Source organism: Sus scrofa, chromosome 9 (assembly GCF_000003025.6).
Source record: "Sus scrofa isolate TJ Tabasco breed Duroc chromosome 9, Sscrofa11.1, whole genome shotgun sequence".
Classification (NCBI taxonomy): Eukaryota; Metazoa; Chordata; class Mammalia; order Artiodactyla; family Suidae; genus Sus; species Sus scrofa.
Genome location: NC_010451.4, coordinates 86,763,217 through 86,776,810, shown reverse-complemented (window position 1 = coordinate 86,776,810; position 13,594 = coordinate 86,763,217). Strand labels below are relative to the sequence as shown.

At 34.5% G+C, this 13,594-nt stretch overlaps 1 long non-coding RNA gene across 4 annotated transcripts in view; it reads left to right on the top strand.

Moving 5' to 3' along the window:
* LOC110255481 overlaps positions 1–13,594 on the top strand; it is a 324,773-nt gene that overhangs the window by 100,523 nt on the left and 210,656 nt on the right. The window lies entirely within an intron of this gene.

Sequence of the window (13,594 nt, the reverse complement as noted above, 5' to 3'; positions counted from 1 at the left end):
ATTTATTTTTTAAAAATATTCTTTCTCATATTCTTTTCCAATATGGTTTATCACAGGATGTTGAATCTCTGCCTTGTACAGTAGGAACTTGTTTATCCATTCTATATGTAAATTTGCATTTGCTAATCTCAAACTCCCAATCCATCCCTCCCCCACCCCCTCCCCCTTGGCAGCCATGAGTCTGTTTTCTATATCTGTGAGTCTGTTTCTGTGATGTAGATGTCTGCTTGTGTCATATTTTAAATTCCACATATAAATCATATCATAAGATATTTATCTTTCTTTCTGACTTACTTTGCTTAGTGTGATAATCTCCAGGCCCATCCATGTGGCTATAAATGGCATTATTTCAGTCTTTTTTATGGCTGAGTAGTATTCCATTGTATATACATACACAACATCTTTATCCACTCCTGTGTTTATGGACAGTTAGGTTGTTTCTGTGTCTTGGCTATTGTAAATAGTGTTGGAATGAACATTGAGGTGCATTTATCTTTTTGAATTGTAATTTTGTCTGGATAAATGCTCAGGAGTGGGATTGCTGGATTGTATGATAACTCTATTTTTAGTTTTTAAAGGAACCTCCATACTCTTCTCCATAGTGGCTGCACCAATTTATATTCCCACCATTTGTGTAGTAGGGTTCCTTTTTCCCCCCACATCCTATCTAGCATTTATCTGTAGAGTTGTTAATGATGGCCGGTGTGACATGATATCTCATTTTAGATCTGATTTGCATTTCTATAATAATTACTGATGTTGAGCCAGTATTTTTTTTTTTTTTATACAGTTGGCCATCTGTATGCCTTCTTTGGAGAAATGTCTATTTAGATCTTCTGCCCATTTTTTTTATTGGGTTTTTTGTTTGTTTGTTTTTTGTTTTGTTATTGAGTTGTAGGAGCTGTTTGGAAATTCAGCCTTTTTGGTCACATCATTTGCAAGTATTTTCTCCCATTCTGTAGACTGTCTTTTCATTTCATTACAGTTTCCTTTACTATTTAGTACTTCTAATTTTAGTAAAATAGGAACTAAGGTTATTGGCTGATGGTGAGAAGGGGGAGAGCTGTGGGAGTTATGACTGAGAAGTGAGTGGCAGAGGAAACAAGATCACTAGAGGTGAGCTGGTTAAAGAACTGAAAAGCCAAGATAACAGATTTTCTATGGGAATATGAGGATCAGAAGAGCTGTGAAAAGACTGATGATGGAGAGAGAGAGGATGAGCCATGAACTGAACTCTTCAAGAAATGAGGGGCAATCAGATGGATCTCTGTAGATGCTTGCAAGGGGAAAAGATTTTGGGTGCTATATCACAGGTGTGACTTATAAATTGCTGAAAGTTTTGTTTTTGAGATGAAAAGAACAAGGATCTGAAAGCAACTTTGAATGACAAGGACAATTACTATGTTTCCTGGTCTGGTAGCCCAAAGGTGAAAACAGTAGGACATAGAGAAGGCTCTGGGGGAAGTAGGTCCTCAAGGGAATCCAGATTTAAGATGTGGCAAGAAGGTGTAGGGAACATCCATGAAGGAAGTTTAGGATATGTGGGATTTTGGTAAGGGCAGATTGGGAGTGCTAAGTACAGAGAAGAGCAAGGTGAGTGTGGGCTCTGAATGGGGGTCTGATGAAGAGACAAAGCCCTATAGAGATGACAATCTGTGTGATAAGGGATGACCTTAGAAGAATAAAAGTATTCCTGTGAGCATATTTTTTGGGGGATATAGAGGCTATAAAATTTGGCTTTGTCATTACCATCATCAGACTTGTTCAGTTCTTGTCACTTTGGATTCAGGGATTCAGTCTATATCATATTTGTTCTGTTAATATATTTTCTATCTCCTGGAATATGTTTACTGTAACTGAAATAACCCTCAGTGGTCTTTATTTCACTCGAATGTGTGTGTAGTCAGTGTTAATTTATAATAGTAAGAAGTGAGATTTACCTTTTTTAGTGTATTGTTCTATGAGTTTTGGTAAATGCTTATACCACCAAATCAAGATGTAGAACAGTTTTAATAGTGCCCAACATTTGCTTGTGCTTATAATAGACCCCCTGTTCCTCTCCTCAGCACTTGGCAGTCATTGATGTGTTTTGGTCTCTACAATTTTGACTTTTTCACAATGACAACTAAATGAAATCATATAGTATGTGGGCTTTTAGTCACTTAACCTTATACAGCTGAAATTCATTCTTGTTTTGTGTCTCAATAGTTTATTAATTTTTCTTGCTGAGTGTTATTCCATTATATGAATGTAACACAGTTTATTTGTGAATCTGCCAGTTGAGCGACATTTGTGTTGTTTCTAGTTTTGGGTGATTATGAATAAAGCCACTGTAAACATTTACATATGTGTAAGTTTTTGTGGGAACAAAAGTTTTAAATTTTTTTTCAGTGAAAATCAAGGAGATTGTTGGATCATACAGTACATGTATCTTTAAATCATAAGAAATTACAAATCTAATGTCCTAAGTGGTTGTAACATTTTGCATTCCAGTTGGCACTGCATGAGAGCTTCAGTTGCTCCTCATCCTTGCCAGTGTAGATGTTGTTAGCTGTGTAAGATTTTTTTATTTGTTTTTATTTTTCAATTACTCAAGTGGGTGTGTGGTGTTATCATATTTTGGTTTTAATTTTCACTTTCCTAATGACTAAAGATATTAAGCAGCTTTTCCTGTGCATATCTGCCATTTATTTGTATATATTTTTTCTTTTTCTTTTTCTTTTTCTTTTTTCCTTTTGCTTTTTAGGGCCACATCGATGGCATGTAGAGGTTCCCAGGCTAGGGGTCCAGTTGGAGCTACAGCTGCCAGCCTATGGCACAGCCACAGCAACGTAGGATCCATGCCACGTCTGCAACCTACACCACAGTTCATGGCTATGCCAAATCCTTAACCCACTGAGCAAGGCCAGGGATCAAACCCACAACCTCATGGTTCCTAGTTGGATTCTTTTCCACTATGCTATGACAGGAACTCCTATTTGTGTATTTTCTTTGTTCAAATATTTTGCCCACTTTTTTTTCTTGTGGAGTTTTGAGAGTTCAGATATTCTATATAAAGTTTATTTACATAACATCTTTCAAAAATATTGTATCTAAGTCATTTTGTTGTATCTTCATTTTCTTAACAGTGTATTTGGAAAAACAGAAATTTATATTTTGATAAATTTGTTTATCAATTTCTTTTTTTTAATGGACTGAACTTTTGTATCTAAAAAATCACTGCCTAACCCAAAGTCACAAGTATTTTTTCCTATGTTTGCTTCTAGTAATTTTATGGTTTACAGTTTTACATTTAATTCTGTAATCCATTTAAAGTTAATTTTGAGTATACTGCCAGAGTAAGATAGAGGATTTTTTTTATATTGAAGTTCAGTTTCCCCAGGTCCATTTGTTGAAAAAATTATCTTTTCTCATTTGAATTCCTTTTGCATCTTTGGTAAAAAATTAGCTGACAATATCTGCGTGGGTAAAATTCTGGACTTCCCATTTTATTCCATTAGATACTATTAACACCATACTTCCTTCATTATTACTGCTTTATAGAAAGTCTTGAAATCAGGCAGTGTGACTCCTTCAACAGTGTTGAGTCTTCTAATAATACATGAACATGGACTGTATATCTCCATTTACTTAGGTCTTTCATTTCCTTCATCACCTCTTGTAGTTTTCAATATATGAATATTGATAACTCTTTTTAGATTTATACCTAATAATTTCATGCTCTTTGGTGCTATGGAAAATGTACTTGATAAAAATTTTTACTGTGAAATTTAATTCCATTTGGTTATTGTAAATATATCAAAATGAAATTGTTTTTACATCAGCCAGTATGATGCTTGTGTTTTTTGTAGCGTCTTTGAGATTTTTTTTGTTGTCTTCAAATAACAACTTTTTTCCCCTTTCCAATTCTTATACCTTTTCATTTATTGTTCTCTTCTTATTGCACTGACTATAAATTCCAGTATAATCTTAAATAGAAGTGGTGGAAATAGCTACCCTTGACATTTTCATGATCTTTGGGGAAAAATATTGTTTTTCTACATTACATATGATTTAGCTATACTCTTTACATAGATGGACTTTGTCAGACTGAGGACGTTTTCTGTTATTCTTAGCTGAGAATTTTTACTATTAATGGACGTTAAATTTTATCAAATGATTTTCTGCATCTATTAAGATACTTGTATGTTTTTCTTAAGTCTGTTTACATAGTAGCATTAATTGATTTTCTAATGTTAAACTAGCTCTGTATTTCCGGGATAGCCTTATTTGGCCATGATGTATTATTCTGTTTTATATATATTGCTGGATTTTATTTGCTAAAATTGAGATTTTAGCATGTGTGTTGATTAAGACTGTTGGTTGGTAGTTGTTTGTTCACTGTAATTTCTTCTTCTGATTTTGGTATCAGAATAATTCTGGCTTTATAATATAAGTTGGAAATTTTCCCCTTCTTCTGTAGTGTTTGGAAGGTTTTACGTATAACTCATGTTATTTTTTCGTTAAATTTTTGATAGAATTTGCCAGTCAATCCATCTGGTCCTGGAGTTTTTCTTGTTGGAAAGTTTTACTAAAAATTTAATTTCTTAGAGAGATAGATAGTCATTCAGATTATTTATTTCATCTTGAGTACACTTTGGCAGTTAGTGTCTTTCAAGGAATTTATTCATTCCTTTGGAGTTGTTAAGTTACTGATCTCTGTATCTCATCCCTACCCTCCATCACTTTCCTTTTTTCTTTTTCTGTCAGTCTACTTAGAGGTTTATTAATTTTATAGATCTTAGAAAAAACAAAAACAGCTTTTGGAGCTCCCATCATGGCTCGGCGGTAACAAACTTGACTAGTATCCATTAGGTTGTGGGTTAGATCCCTGGTCTTTCTGAGTAAGTTAAGGATTCAGCATTGCTGTGAGTTGTGGTGTAGGTTGCAGATGTGGCTTGGACCCCACATTGCTGTGACTGTGGTATAGGCTGGCAGCTGTTGCTCCTATTCGACCCCTAGCCTGGAAACTTCCATATGCTGCAGGTGCGGCCCTTTAAAAAAAATTGTAACTAAAAAACCCCCACAAAACCCAGCTTTAGGTTTCATTGATTTTCTTTAATATACTTTTTAAAAATGTCATTGATTTTTTCTCTTCTCATTTTTGTAACTGAGTTTAATTTGTACCCTTTTTCTACTTTCTTAAGGTAGAAAGTTCGATAATTGAATCGAGCCCTTTCTTCTTTTCAAATATAGATATTTAATGCTATAAATTTCCTTTATGATATTCTCTTTGACCCAGGATTTATTTATGTCTATTTAATTTCCAAATATGTAGTAGAAATTTTCAATGCTTTTCTATTATTGATTTATAGGTTATTTTAGTATCATAGAACATACTTCACATGCTTTTAATTATTATAAATTGGCTGAGAGTTGTTTCATGGGTCACAATGTGGTCTATCTTGTTGAATGTTCCTTGTACACTTGAAAAGAATAGGCATTGTACTATTGGTTTGTTTTATAAATACCATTCAGCTTAAGTTGGTTGCTAGTTTTGTTCAGTTTCCATATTCTTACTGATTTTTTTTTTTCTACTTGTTTTACCAAATACAGAGACAGAGGAATGTTAAAATTTACAATTCTAATTGTGTATTTGTCCATTTCTGCTTTCAGGTCTGTCAGCTTTTACATCTGCATTTTGAATCTTCATTGTGAGCTGCATACACATTTAGGATTATAATATTACTCTTTAAAAATATTCCCTGTTCTGAAATCCACTTTGTCTGACAGTATAGTCACTCCATCTTTCTTTTGGCTAGTGTTTGTATAGTATATCTTATACATTTACTTTTAACCCATGTGAGTTTTTAAATTCAAACTGGTTATATTATAATCAGCAGATATTTGCACCTTTTTCTCCTTTTCTGATAATCTCTGATTTTTATTTAGTTTGTTTTGACTATTTGCCTTTAATATAATTCTTGATATGATTGGATTACCATTTATCATTTTACTGGTTTTCTATTCCATTGTCTGTTCCATTTTTCTGAATGCTTTTGAGTTAATTTTTTAATTTCCATGTTATTAACCTTAATTATATTTGATGTGTTTTACAAATATTTTTCTCATATCATACCACTGGCAGTATACATCTGTAGTTAATTGCAGTCTACCTGCATGCTATATTATACCTCTTAATGTATAAGAACCTTACAACACTATACTTCAACCCTACAACACCTCTTAATGGTCAAGAACCTTACAACACTATATTTCCAATTCTATCCTTCCAACCTTTGAGTTATTGTTGCTGTAGATTTTACTTTTTATATGTTATATAAACACACAGTAAATCTGTACTGTTTTTGCTTTAGACATTCAATTTTCTTTTAATGCGATTAAAAATAAGAAGAATGTTTTGTATTTACATTCATCTTAACCATTTCCAGAGATCTTTAATTCTTTGTATAAATCTAAGTTGCTGTCTTATATTCTTTATGTCTGAAGAACTTTCTTTTACATTTTATAGTGCATGTGTATTATAAATTCTCTCATCTTTGTCTGGAAAAAGTAACTTGGCATCATTTGTGAAGGATATTTTCATTGTGTCTAAATTGCTCAATTGCAAGTTTTTTTTGTTTTTCTTACCTTTTCTTTTTCCTTTCTATGTGTCTTCTTGTTGTCATACTTTCTTTTTTTTCCCCCACTGTATATATATATACAGTTTTTATTTTGTTTTCAATAGTTTGACCATTATGTACCTAGGTATGCTTTTTTTAATGCAAATTTTATTTTATTCTATTTTTAATTGTTATTTCCCCAATATAGTTTTTTTTCTACTGAACAACATGGTGACCCAGTAACACATACATGTACACATTCTCTTTTCTCACGTTATCATGCTCCATCATAAGTGACTAGACATAGTTCCCAGCGCTACACAACAGGATCTCATTGCTAATCCATTCCATAGGCATACTTTCTGATCGAGACATTTTTTTTCAATTTTACCTTTGTTCCTCTATATGTAATATGGTCTTTTTCTCTGTTTTTTAAGATTTTCTTTTTGGTTTTTAACATCTTGTGTGTATGTCTATTTAAAAACATATTTATCCTTCTTGAGCTGCTGTGATCTGTGCATTTGACAGCCCTCATTACTTCTGGGAAATTCTTGACCATCATCTCTTCAAATCTTTATTCTGTCCCATTCTCTCTCTTGTCTTCAAGGATTTCAACTGGCTTATGTTAGGCCATTTGAAATCATATTTATAGCCCTTGGATCCTCTTATCTGTTTTATTTCCTCTCTTTGTGTTTCACTTGAGATAATTTCTATTGACCTGTCTTCACATTAGCTGACCTTTTTCTTCAGCCGCATCACATTTTTGGAAGTGATAGGTGAAGGCATTCTTCACTTCTGTTTCTGTGTATTTGATTCTAGCATTTCCAGCTGACTGTTCTTATAGTTTTCACATCTCCACTGAAATTCAATATCTGTTCATGTCCATTGACTTTCCTTCTGGATCCTTTAACATCTTCTTATAGTGATTTTTAATTCACTATATAAGGGCCCAACACGTGAGTTATCTCTGGTTTTGCCTGGTTGTGCCAATGGCATTTTCTCTTATTAGTGGGTTCTTTTGTCCTTGCTTTTTTCATGTCTCATAATTTTTCATTGAATAGTGGTTATCATTTGTAGAATAGCAGAGTGAGAGTGAGATACTAGTATTTATGTTTGGAAGCCAGTCCACCTGCCTTTGCAAAGCTTTTTTTTTTTTTTTGGGATATTAGGTCAGTCTACTCAGAGGTAAGCTGGGTTTGGGTTTTGTTGTTGGTATGAATTCATTTACTATGTTCCCTGGCTTCGCATTCCTCCAGCATTACCTTACCCTGTTTAGGGTGAGATCTCATTTGCCAGTGGGTTTTTCTTAAAGTTCCTGTTCTACCCTCAGCAATAGACCAATTTCAGAGAAGTTTTCCCTCCATTTTTGGGACACCTACAGCAGTGAGTTGCTGTTTGTTGACATTTGGGCTTTGCTCCTGGAAGCAAAAGAGGTATTCTTTTTTATTGGTGGAGAAACATGGAGTCATGGAGAATGACTGATATGGTACAAATTCTCCTTGCACCTGTAATTTCCATGGGTTCTGTATTTTCACTGGCCTACTCTTTGACTTCAGAGATTTATTTAAAATTTTAATTGGATTTGTCCTACCCACTTGTATGGCAGCCCCAGCTTTCTTCTGTTCTCACTAGTAAGCTCCTGCTCATTTTCCCTCTCTCCTTAGAGACACCTGTCTTTTCTTAGGTTTTTGACACTTTGGTTATCATGTGATATCAATTCTCTAGGTTCAAGAAAAATTATGATTTATAGTTTATCCATGGGAGTTCCCATCATGGTGCAGCAGAAACGAATCTGACTAGGAACCATGAGGTTGTGGGTTCAATCCCTGGCTGCTCTCAATGGGTTAAGGATCCAGCATTGCCATGAGCTGTGGTGTAGGTCGCACACTCGGGTTGGATATGATGTTGCTGTGGCTGTGGCTGTGGCTGGCAACTATAGCTCTGATTAGACCCCTGGCCTGGGAACATCCATAGGCCGTGGGTGCAGCCCTAAAAAGACAGCAAGACAAAAAAAAAAAAGATTTATAGTTTATCCAGCTTTTTCTAGTTGATAGGGTAGCAGTGATCCTCTTTCCATATTTCTACTTCCTAGGCAGAAGCCAGAGGTCAGTATAAGATTTTAAGGCAAAGTATTTTAGAATTTTTCAATTGTATCATTGCAAGAGTGGATGTTGAAACATTTTGATCTTGATTATTTTGATATTTATTCTGATCAAAATAGAGCTTAGCTTATGAAGCTTTGAGCCCAGCCTGTACAGCTTCAAAAAGGAGACAACAATACAGTCTACAAAGGTGATTCCACATGAAAGACAAGTCCTGGGGCAGTGACTTGTCCCCGCAGCCACTGGGGTAATCTTCCCCCTATTTACTGCCAAATTATGGAATAATGAGTCACAAGCACATTTCTAAATATATCAACAGCCCTGCAAAGTGTTTCAGAAGCACATCCATCAATTATGGTCATGAGAAAGGTCATAATAGTACAGGCTTTCATCATAATTGAGCTCTCCCTCCCAGTTGCCTTGGGTGTGTTGAAATACTGTGATTGTTCAGTTTGAAGCAGTATTCACTTTTGAAGACAACTTTCTGGAAATGAGTAAAATATCTGAAGGAGGCCCTAATCCCTCATTCAAAAGCTTTTTGTGTATTAAATGTATCTCAAAAACTCTTCTGTGAGATTCACCAACCTCATTCCTTCTAAACCATTGATTAGAATCCACAGCTTCAGCTGAAAAAAAATATGAACTATAGGATTTGGACGCCAGCCATTTTCACTGAATTCCCTTCTCATACACTTCTGTTAATAACAAAAGCATTGTTAATAGCACTTCTGTGTCCCCTTTTTTCCAGCTTAGCCGGTATTTCTGAAACTGTAACCCTGGCAGCATCGAACAACGCATAAAGTCCTCTGGCATTTTAATGTGCCTATAAAATAAGATGGAATCTTACAGAAAGCTACCCCCAAATTAGTCTTGGATAAAGGAAAATTGTTCTAAACTCCATTACTTTGAACAGTGTTTCCTTCCTACCCCAAACAATGATCCTGGAAATTTTCCACTGCCTATATAAATAAAATCAGATAACAGGGCTAGGGGAATCAGAAAATATTTCAAAATTAAATATTAAAAGATCTGCTAAAGCCAATATTCCTAATCTAGCATTTTTTAGTTTTATTATCCTCTTGGTAAACTGTAATTGAAAGCAGTTCATGCTTTCATTTGCTAATAACTTTTAGTCCAAAATCATAAGGATTTCTCAAACCTCAGGAGATTATTCTTCAGAATGGTTAATTTCAACAACCTATTTCCACATTATGTTTTGCCCACATTATGGTATATCAGTTTCCCCCTGAAGATTCAGGGTCATATTTTCTGTGTGCTATTTAGATAAAGAATTCCAAAAAGAAGTTGCATTTCTTTCTTGCCTACTTATGATTGGAAACTTGTACATTTCCCCCTCCAATTAATTCGGAGGGTTTTTTTTTTTTTTTAAACCAGTACTTAATCACTTATTGTTACTCATTCTCTATGTATTTCTACTAACCACGAGTGGTGAAGCTCTTAAACGACTAAGTTTATGATTACCCTCAGCTCTGCAAAGGTCTGGAACCACATCACAAATCTTTTGACACAAAAGTAGAATATATTTATTTTGGAAGAAAAGCAACAGTGAAGACCAAGCCATTTGGATATATTTTTGTTTGTACTAGAACTAAATTAATCAAACCAGAAAAAATTGCCTAGCAGCATCTGACATTAAAAAAATTCCATAACCAAAACTAAACCACATGAAGGATGAGACAGAAGACAGCTCAAGCCTTGTGTGATAAGAGTCACAGTCTGTACATGGAGCTGCTATCTTTACATCTAAAGAGAGAAGGTAGAAAAAAATTAGAGTTAGATACAGAGGAAAAACTAAATTAATGTAAGCTAATATATATTGATTACCTACTAGATTTCTTATCCTGAATTAGGAGCATTATAAACTTTTCATTTAATGCTCACAAATCCAGTTATCTCCATTTAAAGAGAAGAAGGATGATGTAGTTAAAGATCATTCAACTCTTTTTTTTTTTGTAATTCTAATCTTTTTAAAAATTATTTTGTAGAAGTATAGTTGATTTAAAATGTTAACTTCTAGCATACAGCAAAGTGATTCAGATCTCTCTTTCTATATATATATATTTGTGTGTGGGTGCATTCTTTTTCATGTTCTTTCTCATTATGATTTATCACAGAATATTGAATTTTGTTTTCTGTGCTATACAGAGGATCTTGTTGTTTAATCATTCAATATATAGTAGTTTGCCTCTGCTACGCAGGTTCCCAATCTACCCTTTCCCAATCCCCTCCCTTTGGCAACCACAAATCTGTTCTTTATGTCAGTGATTCTGTTTCTGTTTCATATATAAATTCATTTGTGTCATATTTTAGATTACATATATAAGGGATATTTATGATGTTTGCCTTTTTCTTTCTGACTGACTTAGTATGATAATTTCTAGCTGCATCCATGTTGCTGTGAATGGCATTATTTTGTTCTTTTTTATGGCTGTGTAGTATTCTTTGGTATATATGTACCATATCTTCTTCATCCATTCCTCTGTCAATAGACATTTAGGTGTTTCCATTTCTTGGCTATTGTCAACAGTGCTGCTATGAACACAGGGGTGGATGTGTCTTTTTGAATAATGTTTTTTTTTTTTCCAGATACATGCCCAGGAGTGGGATTGCATGACCACATGAAGCCTAGTTAAAGCCTAACATCTATCTTTTTAGATTCTGGCTAGATTTTTATCACTTATGGGAACCTAGGCAAATTACTTATCTTCGAATTGTAGCTGGAAGGTAATGTATTTGGAAATATATACTTTTAGAGGTTTGAAGTAGTTATTCAGAAAGTTAACTAGAATGTCCAAATTTTCAAACTTTCTAATTGACAGAGTTCTTTTTATTTAAACAGATGTATAGATAGTGGGTCATATTTAGGCAGACTTTCACAGAGGCAGCACTGATGGGCAAAGGGGGCCTTGACTACTGTCACTTGATGGGAGGGTGATTCTGAGAATGAGGTTTAAGAAGTGATGCTTTGTTCTGGTGCTGGAGAATCTTATTAAAAATAGAAACTTTAAATCCTGTAAATAGCAAAATTCAAGTTATTTTCTTTGTACTGAAAAAAACATAGATATTTGAGTTGTAGCAGAGGAAAGAATATTGTGGCTAAAAATAAATGAAATAATTTTTATGATGTAGAATTCTACCAGGGCAGGGGATAGGAGGACATATTAGGGATTAATATGAAGGCACGCTTCAGGAGTAGATGGAAATCCAGCAATGTTCAATACTTGATGACACAGATGACCTGGTTTTGGAAACATCTGATTTAAAAGACATCAGTTTCTTTGCCGTTATTGTCAGGTCATTGGGAAATTACATATCCAGTAAAAAATGGAGATTTTAGAAGAGTTTTGCACTGCTAGGTAATCTGGATACTTAATATTTGTCATTTTGTTTGTTAATGAATCCTTAGTTATTTTGCTTCAACAAGGAATTTGACAAGCTGATTATATGGTCTTTTCTATGTGGCAACATTCCTGAGAATGCTAGTAGAATATGAGGAAAATATTCTATGGAAGAAAGTAATGACTTATTTAGGGGTTTCTGAATCATCAGCTATGGTTGACTTTCAACAGGTTATCAACCACCTTGTGATTTGCATAGTTTAGATATTTGCATGGCTTTCTTGGTTAGTTACATGCCTGATGTGTGTGTGTATGTATTTTTCCTTCTGAGCCATAATCTAAGCCTCTCAGCAACCTACAAATTTTTACCTCACTGCTATCAGGGGATTTTAAGACTCAGAACACGTTAAGAAGAAGCAGGCAGCCCTCTAAATCAAGACTCTAAGTAGGCTTGGCTCTTCTCCATCTCCCCCTACCTCTGTCCTAACAGGTTATTGTGTTGTCTTTAGAGTGAGCAAAACCAGGCTTCACTTCCAAGTCTTTATCCATCTACATGAGCTGTGAAGAAGGTCATGTTTTCCAGGCCAGAAGAAAAAAATTAGAATGAGATACAAGGGGGATCTTAGACATGCTTAATGAATTTAATTCTCCTCTTCGAACATGGCAGAGAAAAGATTTTGTCTGTCTTGGCAAAAGGGGAGAACATTCTCTGTTCATCTTCATACTGAATTCATAATGAACTGCCTCCCCAGAGAATCACTTGGCCTAACTTCTAACAGTATTATGAAAAAAATCTTTTCTTTTTACCGAACCTCCTCAGTTTCAGTCTTTCTTCCTTCATCCCTCTTTTCACTTTCTCTCCCTGGAAGCACATACCCAAAGATATGTCACTGATGGATAAAACATCCCACCCTCAGTCAGTGGGCTCAGGTACACAAACATACCTTTCTGTATCACGTGTCTGTAAGTACTCCTGGCAAGCTTCCTAGATACTTTGTTTAGGAACTAGCCTCAGAGAGTCTATTTTCAAATACACCCTGAGAACCTCAAGGTGATCAAGGAATCCTCAAGGTTATCAAGTCCAAGAGAAATACAGTAACTATGATAATCTTCTAGCACGTTTTCTAAAGCATATATACTATCCTCATGGGTTATAAGTAAAAATATTTCTCTGTAATCAGAGATCCAGAAGAATTTTGTTTTTAAAAAAGACAAAACAACATTGGAAAATGTTGAGTCATGTTGCCTAAGAATCCTGAATTTTTTTCTTCCACCATATCTATCTGTCTAGCTATCTGGTGATAATAACACTTAATGTAAGATCTACCTTTTAAGCAAATATTTAAATTACATACTGGTAATTATAGCCACTATATTGTAGAGTTGATCTCTAGGACTTATTCATCTTGTATAAACAAAAGTTTGTACCCTTCTCTATTTCTCCTTCCTTCCAGCCCCTGGCAACCACCATTCTACTCTCTGACTCTGTGAGCTTGACTGTTTTAGATTCCTCATATAAGTGGTATCATGT